We start from the raw sequence: 10382 nt of genomic DNA on the forward strand, positions 1-10382 counted from the left end.
AGATAAAATTAGATACATTTTCTCTAATATTAACTAGATAAATTAGAAAAAAAATTGATTGATTTTGTCTAAAATCAATCCATTTAAGATAAAATTGATTATCTAAAATACCAACTTAGTCTGCAGCTGAAAACCAGCTAAAATAAGGTTGGTTGGTTGGTTGGTTGGTTTAACTAACTATAAATCTTCTGTGTTTTCTCTTTTCCTCAAACTTATGGCGATAAAACATCAGTCTGCATTCAGCAAACCATTTCTGGTAATAACAGATAACATCACTTCAAGAAAATCCAGACTTTAAATGGCACATGGCTACTGTTGCTAAGCTAATGTTGTATTAAACTGAAACAACTAGAATAGAAATCAATGTTTCTATATAAAAATGTTCCCAAACGCTGAGCTTTTTCTCTGGTAAAACCTGCAAGAAGCATCTTTAAAAGTGGCTCCTTTAAATAAAACATCATGACGCAGTGAAACAGGAAGTGGGCTGTTAGTGTTTGAAGCTCCAGCTCCTAACGGGACCATGGACCTGCTGACTGTTGATTGTCTCCAAGTGCAGTCTACTCATGTTCAGGGGACGGTCACCCCTTTCTCTTTCTCTATTAAATGTCTTGTTTAACTTTGCTGGAGTGTTCTTTGTAAATGTATACAGTGGGCACATGTGGACACTCTCCTGCATTTGTTTACAGCTACAGCTCAGTGACTTGCAGACATGCTGTGGCGTTGAAGGTTTTTCTGAGTTTTTGTCTCGCTTGTCATTTCAGAATACAATTACCAACAGTGTGAAAGTGAGAACTTTAGCAATCACACACATTCACAAATGTACAAACTAAACGCTTTCTTCAATGTTAATATTTACATTATTGTCAGAGGGTTTACTTCCTGGATTTAAAGTCTCCATTAGGGGCCTTAGAAGTCCACTTAAGAGGTCCATAAAAAAAGAGGCCTGTAACTTAAGATTTCTGGTTGGTTTATCTTATAAAGTGATTTCCAAATACATGAAAATGCTCAAGCTGCCTCCCCCACCTTACTTTATATTGGTCAACTTCAACCTGCTCTGTATCAGTAGCCATCTGTGAATCACGATCCACTCAGTTCAGCTCCGCACAGCAAGGAAATCTGTTTAGGATGGACATTTGATCGAATCTCGAGTTTGCATCTGCTCTGGTGACGTCCCACATCTCCCACATGACCCCGACAAGCATCTGGCATTAATAAGGAGCTAATGAGTCTCCTCTTTACCTCGTTGGGTCGTTTATCTCCTGTAGCTTCCTTTTGTCTCTGCTGGGAATGAGGGTAAAAACAATTTTACCAGTCCTACAGTCTGTATGACATAACATCTGTATGACTGGACAGATGGTCTTAAACCTGCCGCAAACCGTCGGCCATTCACAAAAATGGGAATTTATTGAGATGAAAATGATTCCAATATAGTCAAATTCTAATTGGATTTACAAACTTTTTCCTTTGGAAATTGGTAACAAAACAAACAAACTCAAAATACAAACTTTTGATATTCAAAGGGAATACATTGGTTCCACTGACAAAGGTTTGCAATTATAAACACTGTTTCAATGCTTTATGGAAACGTGAATAACTATCTGGTGAAAAAGATGGCTAGATGAGCAAATTAACAAATACATAGATGAATAAACTGATCAATTGGTAGAAGTATGACTGATCACAGACGACAGAATGGATGCAAAAAGTCTGAAAATATAAATATGGATGAAGGGATGATGTAGACAGTGATTCAGCAAATAAAGTTTAAAGATGCTAACATATTTTCAGACTCTTGAGGACACGTGTCAAACTCAAGGCCTGTGGGCCAAATCTGGCCCGCCATATCTTTTTATGTGGCCCTCGAGACTAAAAATTATGTAATCAATCAAATCAATGCAGTTTTTATCTGTTTACTGCCAAATTATTTCAATCAGTCCATCCAGTTTTTTTCAGGATTATTGTGAAAATTCATGCAAAAATCAATAAATCCCTGCACTTTTTCGCATTATACATAATTGGGAATTTATTGCAGAATTCTCTCAAATTGTCAAAAACTTTCTTACTTGTACTAAACAGCCTTAATTTGATCCAAATGACTTTTTGATACAATACATGATCTATGCAATGAGTAATAAAAAGTTGCATTTACCGTCTTAAATAGGCGCAAATATTGCAAATATTTCAAAATTAGTACCACAAGCACTAATCAAAAATCAAAAAGAATCACAAAATCCTGGGGGAACTGAAAAGATGTTTAATAATATTATTTAATTTTAAGAATTCATTGATATTTTAAGAGTTTGTATCAATAAATTCTGGAACAACCGGCCTTTTAAGATCATTCAAGATCTTGATTTGGCCCTAAACAGAAATGAGTTTGACACCCTGCTCTAGGAACTCTGATTATTTCCATCTCTTCCCTTTAAATCTACATTTTTGTCTTCATATACACTACAGTTTCTCTTGATTTACTATTACAGAAGAAATACAACCAAATTCAAATAGCATTTTCACAGCAGACTGTGACATTTAAATTGCCATGGAAAAAAAGAGCATAATTGGAACTAATAGTCTCAACAATTGCTCCACTTCAACAGTAAAGATAATGCAGTCAAAATCCCATGAAACAACAGAGTGGATAGTCTAAATGGTTTCTCTTTTCTTTCCTACTCACAGTGTTAAAATGACTTGAAAATGGGAAATGGAAATGAGTTTCACCCTAACCCATTTCCTCTATGACCAACTGGGGAAACATTAATAGTAAATACCTATTTATATCAAAACAGCAGAGACATTAAATCTGAAATAAAGCAGTTAATATGTTCTTTCTCCAGTTACTACCACTGGTAAAGTTAAACAGTCAAAACAATAACAGCTATAATTTGGCAGAGAAAACAAATATATATATGAAATCAGTAAACTTTGGACCCCATGTGACTCAGTGGTAACTCAGGAGCCCTGAGACATGCAGGGTTCGACTCCTGGTCCTGGACAACTTTAGGAACGTCTTACCCCTCTGCTCCCTTTCCTGTCAGGTTACTAACAGCCCACTAGAGGCAGAAAATCTTTAGAAAAGTATATAAAGAAATAGACGCCAAAGTGGGTAACAGAATATCCCTAAACGAGGTAGGAACTGACGAATAGTTGGCACGAAATGACAAAAGTGCAAAGGTTTGACATGGCAACGGAGCAAAATGGCCAATGTTCAAATTAAACCAACCTTTGCAGAGGGTTTCTATTCTAATAGGTCTGTGAAATGGATTTCCAGGACTAATATTTACTTTTCTCTGAAAGGCAGTGATCTCCCTGGCAGCCACGGGTAACACTGTTGTTGGTTATTACTGTAAACGGCTTGTTTTAGTTTCAATCCTGATGGACAGACACCGTCAATCAGTTTTACAACATGCCAGGCATGTAGAAATATCCACCAAATAGTCAAACCTTCAGTTCAACTGTGCGTGTTAGAGATGAAAGGTTTAGATTATTTTTAATCATGGCACTCAGTCATGTACCTTAATACTGATCCGAGCTTGAAGCATCCATCCATCCATCACCAAACTCAACACAGCCGAATCTTTTGGGATGATTTAACCTTGTTAGTGGGATCTCTAATTTTTGCACTTGTCTTTTGATAATTGTATAAAATCGGCTCCTCTCTTGGCTGAAAGCAAAACTCAAAAAATAGCCCCTCCATGATGCTTCAGTTTGTCAGTTCTTTCGACCTCACTTTGGGAAAAACAGAAACATTTCCACGGTGGTTTTCAAGCATTGCTAAAACACACAAACAGTCGTTTAAAGGTGTTTTCATTCCTGATAGTCCGGTAGACTCTGTTCGATTAAGGACCAAAGCTGCAACATTTGTTATATTTTCATCTGCTGCGGTTCACTTTCACACTGCATTGTGTCAAACAAACCAAACACTTTGAAAAATCTGTTCCTTCCCTGGCCTGTGGTGGCGCTGCACCAAGAACTCCTCAAGAAAACAACAGGAAAACCTCTGAAGAAGAAACTGAGTGCAACTTCCTTCGTAACGAATTGTAAACAAAAATGGAGTGCTGTCAGATTTTAGCAGCTGTAGGGTTTCTCTTTCGCCTTTGGTAAACAGAGAGCCATTTCTCCCACTAGCGCTAAACTCACATATTTGTTTGGGTTGTATTTACCCAGAATGCCCTGCAGTCTCTGGTCTGCTTGGCATTCACATGCATTTGAGTTGTACTGGAGTTCACCTCAACCGAACAGAGACCCAGGCTTTTGGCGATCTAGTGTTTGCATCAGAGTTTGATTCACACATCCCCGAACGAACTGGACCCTGTAGACAAACAAACCAGTTTGGTAAAAGTGGACTAAACAGGTTTGGTGTGAATGCACCCTAAAAGCCACATCCCACTTTTACATATGCTGTAAACTGATATTTCTTGTGCTGTGGACCAGTATAAGAAACATATTTTGAGGAGAAAAGATTAGAACAGTAATTAAACCCACAGCTTATGTTGGCAGATGTTAACAGACTCCTCTAAAAAAAGATATTCAACTTAATTAGGGACATGTAAGATGAAGGCACACCACGATGAGTCAGGCAGGTGAATAAAAATACATACGGTAGGCAAATAAAACACAAATATGTTTTCACTTATAAAAGGGTTCTTCTCTCTTTTGCTCGACTTCCAGCATCATCTTTCTCCTGAGGTTTCCCCTTAGGGGGGAATTAGTCAAGCTAACCTTACCAGAGTACCTCCGAACCAGCTCACACACTTTAGGTAAAACAAATGTACATCATTTGCTCATAAAGTTCTTTCACAGTGTATTTTTCTATTCAGCTATTTTCAGTTGAAAAGTTGGGACTTTATATTTTTCTAAATACTATCTCTTTAGAAGGGTTCTATGTATTTGAATATTGTTTATTTTAATGTATCCTGCGCTGTCGGTGGAAGCGACTGCAGTGGCTTTGTGGTGTTTGAGCATGTTTGCAGACTTGTACCTTCACACACGCCGTGAAAAAAAAACAAACAAAAAAACCCAATAAACTTTGCTTGTTAAGTTTATTCTGTCTCTGTCTTTAAAAGTCAACATCAGCTTACTATAAATGGTTAATATTGATTATTCCAGATGTACTTTATTATGTTATGTTAAAACCAAATGGGTTCCTGATTTTTAATCTTTTATTTTTACTAGCAAAAATAAGGTGTGCATTTGTATTTAACTCCCTTTACACTGATAGCAACAGATAAAATCCAGTGCAATTAACTAGCCACAAGACAGACAGGAAGAAAGAAAGAAAGACAGGAAAGAAATTAATTAATTAAGACTACTGCAATCAGATTACGACTTGGTGTTTTTCTCTTGATCTGAACCGCAAGTGTACCGGTAAATCAGAATTGTTGGGTAAAAATATAAAACTGAAAATGCAAGCCAACATTTCCATTTTGACGTTAATTCAAACAGTTTTAAAGGTTTCTAATTATTAATCCTGCTCAACAATATGATAATCAAGAAAGAAAAATAATTCATGATATCAAATTAGCTTTTTTATTTTATTTGGCTACTGTCTCTTTTTTTTAAAAACAAAATTTTAAATTGTTTAAGATCTTACCTTTATTTATACATGAAATCCATGCATCTACCCATTTCCGTCACTCTGTTGTAAAAGTTTAACCTCATTGTTAATTGTGGTCGCGTCAATGGAAAAGACCGCCAAGGAGGATTGCATTTTTTGTTTTTCCGGTCAAAATCTTTTCAATTCGTAGAAGAAAAGCCTCCGATGCTCAGCACTGCCCCCTATCAGTGTGTAGTGGCACTTTCGGCCTCGCATTGTACTTTTCCCTGCGCATTTATGGTCGATCAGAAATACCACTTACCCTTTTTCCAGGCAATAATTAAATTAAGTATTTTTGAGCATAAAAACAAATTAGTAAAACAGTAAAGGTGACTGTTTATTACCTGGAGGAAAACACATTGTAGGGAAACCTTTTCAAGAAAAGATAAAGAATTTATTCTGCATTTTAAGATGGACCGCCTGTGAAGTTTTGCTTTTATCACAGAGAAATCATTGCTTGGATAAAAGATACTCTGGTTGATAGTTTTGCTATGTAAATTATGCAGAAACATGAAGCAGCTAGTTTGTTTTTGAAAATGCTTTTTTTCCTGATGTTCTTCTTCAGGGGACAGACTCAGAATAATTTATTTCTGAAGGTTCAGTTTACCCCAGATCCATAATTAATCTAAAAAAGCAATATAAAAAACAAATGAGCGAGGATGAGTTTTGTGAAATAAATTATTATTTTTAAAAATAAGTAGATTAAGTACAAAGTACTATTTAAGTATTACAATTTACAATGCAGACAAGAGCAGCAGCCACTCAAGGCATGAATATTATATTAATTTTTGCAATTTTAAGATGCATTTTAGCCACTGTTTTTCTAGGGTGGAATGATAATCCAACTTCAATGACATTGTAAAAAAAACTAGAAATGAGAGCACAAGTTTGTATTTACTGTGACTACAGAAAAGTTTACAAACACTCAGAATTATGCACACAGATTAATTAATTACTCCCTGGTAATATTTATCTGAAGGCTCCCCAGAAAGTTATACCTTAATTACGTTTCTTCATCACCATCAACAAGCTTCCGAAATAATTCTGGCTGGCATTGTGGGCATTGCTAACTAAACCGCTATTTGCTCTAACCCTAAAGCACCGATTATAAAGACTAGTTTAAGTGCTATACCAACATAGTGTGTAATAGAAGCCAATGCTAAAGTTCTATAAAACATAGTATTTAGCAGAAGCTAATGCAATATAGCATCGTGATATTTAGCAGAAGCTAGAGTACTTTACCAACATGGTGTGTAGTGGAAGCTAACACTAAAGTACTTATAAAACCCAGTATTAAGCAGAAGCTAATGCTAAAACAATGTAGGAACATGACATTTAGCAAAGGCCAATTCAATGGAAGCTAATGATAAACCCAGTAGTTAGCAGAAAGTAATGGTGAAGCACTACACCAACATGGTATTTAGAAGTAGCTACTGCTAAAGCACCATGCTAACATGGTGTTTAGTGGGAGCTAATGATAAAACGCTATGCCAAAATGGTATTTAGCATCTAATGAAGAACTAAACTCAGCAATGCTGATACTTGATACCTACTGTGTGTCAATGACGTGTTGCAACATTGTATATCGCCCTCTACAGGATGAAAGCTTGCACTTTTGCGCTTCAGAGAGTGATTATTTGAAACTACATTTAAAGATGTTCAGAAAAATATGTGGCTAAAAGAAATCTTGCGATTCTGGCATTTAGCAAAAAGAAGTGAATAAGGTAACTCTAACTGACCGGAAACAAGAACAGCTTGGTGCGATTTTGTGTCTATTTATAGATACATTTTATGCATGGATTAAAGCTTCTGGTTTCAACTCAAATTTCAGATCACAATAGGTATAGAGATGGCAAATATAAAGGCCATTTTTTATAAACTTTGCAGAGATGTAGTCCAAATATAAATACAAACACTCTAAAATCATGTTTATATATATATATATTTATATAACACTTCACTTCCACCACATTAAATTACCAATAATGTGATTATAGTTGATAAAATAATGTTCAATTTAGTAACACAGGATAAAGTAAAAAAACAATAATGTATCATTTTACAGAAATATTGTGAGTATTGGGTAGAATCTACTTGCATTTAGTTGCTTCAGCAATCAAAATTTTACATAACTATTATGGGTCACAGCTGAGGAGGGTAGAAAGTGAAGGAAAAAGTCAAAATACAAATATACAGAAGAAAGTTTCAGGGCGTAATTTAGACAGTGTTAGAGTTTGTCATGGTCTGCTGAACAGCTCAGAACATCGCAGGAGATCAAGAATGAGGTTTTACCCTGAGCCAGTCAGCCTCTGATAAACCACAAGCATTTCAAAATCAATTTTTTGGCCTCCTGTGAAGCTGCAGCACCGATCTGTAAATGTTCTGCATTGCTCTAATGGCACACACTCAACACAATGGCTTTCATTTTTTATCTCTTGATGTTAAAAGGATTCTGCTTTCTGACTACAAGCAACATTTTTTCTGTCTTTCCAGTCACATACTGCTCTTAAAATCTCATTTCCTCTGCCAAACGTGAACTTGACCCAGATAACCCAGCTCAGCACGTCTCCAGTCTGCTTCTGCTCGGCTCAGACACTCTGTGTAGCAGCCCCGCTGATTTGAGAAGAAATAATTAAAAGGAACGAGATGTAAATGTTCTTAATCAATGATTAATGGTTGTCTGTTCACCGTTTGACGCTTCAGGCGAGACTCTTTCTGGGGCTCCAGTGGGAGGTTCACGCAGGGAAGAAGACAAAAAGTAATTTATTCACAAACTTTAATACCAAGCGCTGGAGAAACTCGTGGTTTAGTCTGAGCAGGGTGGTAGTTTGAAGTCCTGATAAAGAAAATAAAACATGTTTTGCTTAATCTGTTGTAGCTGGGCTGAAAATGTCTCTATCATCTGGTGCGAATCGAAGCAACGCTCCAGAAATCAATGTTACTTCTCCGGCGCCTGGCGCGATAATAGAAACCGAGCGAAACAGGTAAACAACATCACGAGGTTCAGAAACTAGAGGGTTGACACGACGTGTCACCATGGCGACACATTTTCTTATAGTCATTTTCAGGAAACAGCTGCATGATGCCCAAACACACCTGAACAAGCTCAAACATTTACAGAGTCAGCTGAGGATGGTGGCACATCAGGACGCACCTTCCCTCCAACAAGAAGATGGAGTTTTTTTAGAAAGGAAAGAATAATCCTGAAAAAAAACCTGTTAGCTGTTGCAACAAGATGAGACTAAAAACCATTTTAACGTACAGCCAGAGCTACAAAGGAATAATTTAGACTGAAACATTGTGAATTTGTGGCAAAAGTTGCAACATTTGTTACATTTTGAGGTGGTGTGGTTCGCTTTCACATTCCACTGTCAAACAAACCAAGCTAATAGGAAAACCTATTCCCCTCCTCATCTGTGGTGGCGCTCCATCCAGAGCCACTAAAGGAAACGACACAAAAACCTCTAAAGACACTGAGCACAACCTCCTTGTTCAGAAAGTGTAAATAAAAATAGAGAAATGGGGGATTTCTTTCTTTATCTTTGGTAAAACAAAAAGCAAGCCATTACCCAGAATGCACCGCACCATATTCCGCTTCCTGCTTTTTGAGCGGTCTCTGGTCCACTTTTATGGGGAAATTTTTGTGCCATAATTCGAAAGCACATATTTTCAGTCTGAAAGCAGGATGACATGCATTTTGTTCTCAAAACGTCTAATATTTATGCTTACATTTTCATTTTGAAAGCAGGACTTTATGTCTTTCTTCTCAAAACTTGTAATGCTTGAACTCAAAATTTCTCTCTTTCAAATATTCACTGTGCTTTCTCAAAACTTTTCCCTTGTGCTCAAGACGTGTCTCTGCTTGCTTGCAAAACATTTTCTGCTCTCACTTGGAACTAAAAAGTTCCGTCGCCTGGCAACCTCTCAGCCAATAGCGGTAAAGTGTTGTACTGCTTTCAGACTGAAAACGTATGCTCTCGAATAATGGCACAAAAATTTCCCCATACACCTTTTCCTTACCACATCAGAGTTCGTTGCAGCCGAACCGATACTTAAATTTGTAGGCGGACTAGAGTTTGTTTTTGTAGTCCGTTACACGTTCACACCTTCCCAAACAAACTTTCTAAACAAACAAACTCAAATTTAATTAAAGCGGCCTAAACGGGGCTGGTGTGAATGTACCTTTAATACACAGAAACTCTCCACTCAATCTGACTGACTTTGACTTCTTTTACAAAGATAAATTGGTAAAAGGTTTTGCCATCCAGATGGAGACAGACACCAACAGAGGTATAACTGTAATGGCAGCCTTAGATGATTCTATAAATTATTTTATTTTTCACATTTCTCATTGAAAAGTCTGCTTTTTCTTTCCTCTTCACAATACAATCGACTTTGTGTTGGTCTATCACATAAAAATCAAACAAAATATATCAAAGTTTGCGTTGTCAAGAGTGAAAGATCTCATATTTTAGAAAGGCTGTACTCTCCATCTCCTGTCTCTCCACTGATTGTAAATGAACTTTCCATAATAAAAATTGTGTATAAATTCCCTCATTAATTGGTTTTTGTGAGCAGGTGCTGAGGGTTTCTGTGACTCGCCAGGTGTTCTAGATATAGTCTGACACAAATGATTATAAATTACCTCTGTGTGTCTCAGCCTGTTTATTACAGCTGCTTATGAAGCTCCCTCAGACTAACATCCAATGTCTGATGCTGGTAATCAGCGAGGCGTCCTCAAAGCTGTGCAAATTTAAAGTTTAAATAGTTTCACTAAAGTGAAATCCAG

The sequence above is a fragment of the Gambusia affinis genome, linkage group LG04, assembly GCF_019740435.1.
Source record: "Gambusia affinis linkage group LG04, SWU_Gaff_1.0, whole genome shotgun sequence".
In the NCBI taxonomy this organism is placed as follows: domain Eukaryota; kingdom Metazoa; phylum Chordata; class Actinopteri; order Cyprinodontiformes; family Poeciliidae; genus Gambusia; species Gambusia affinis.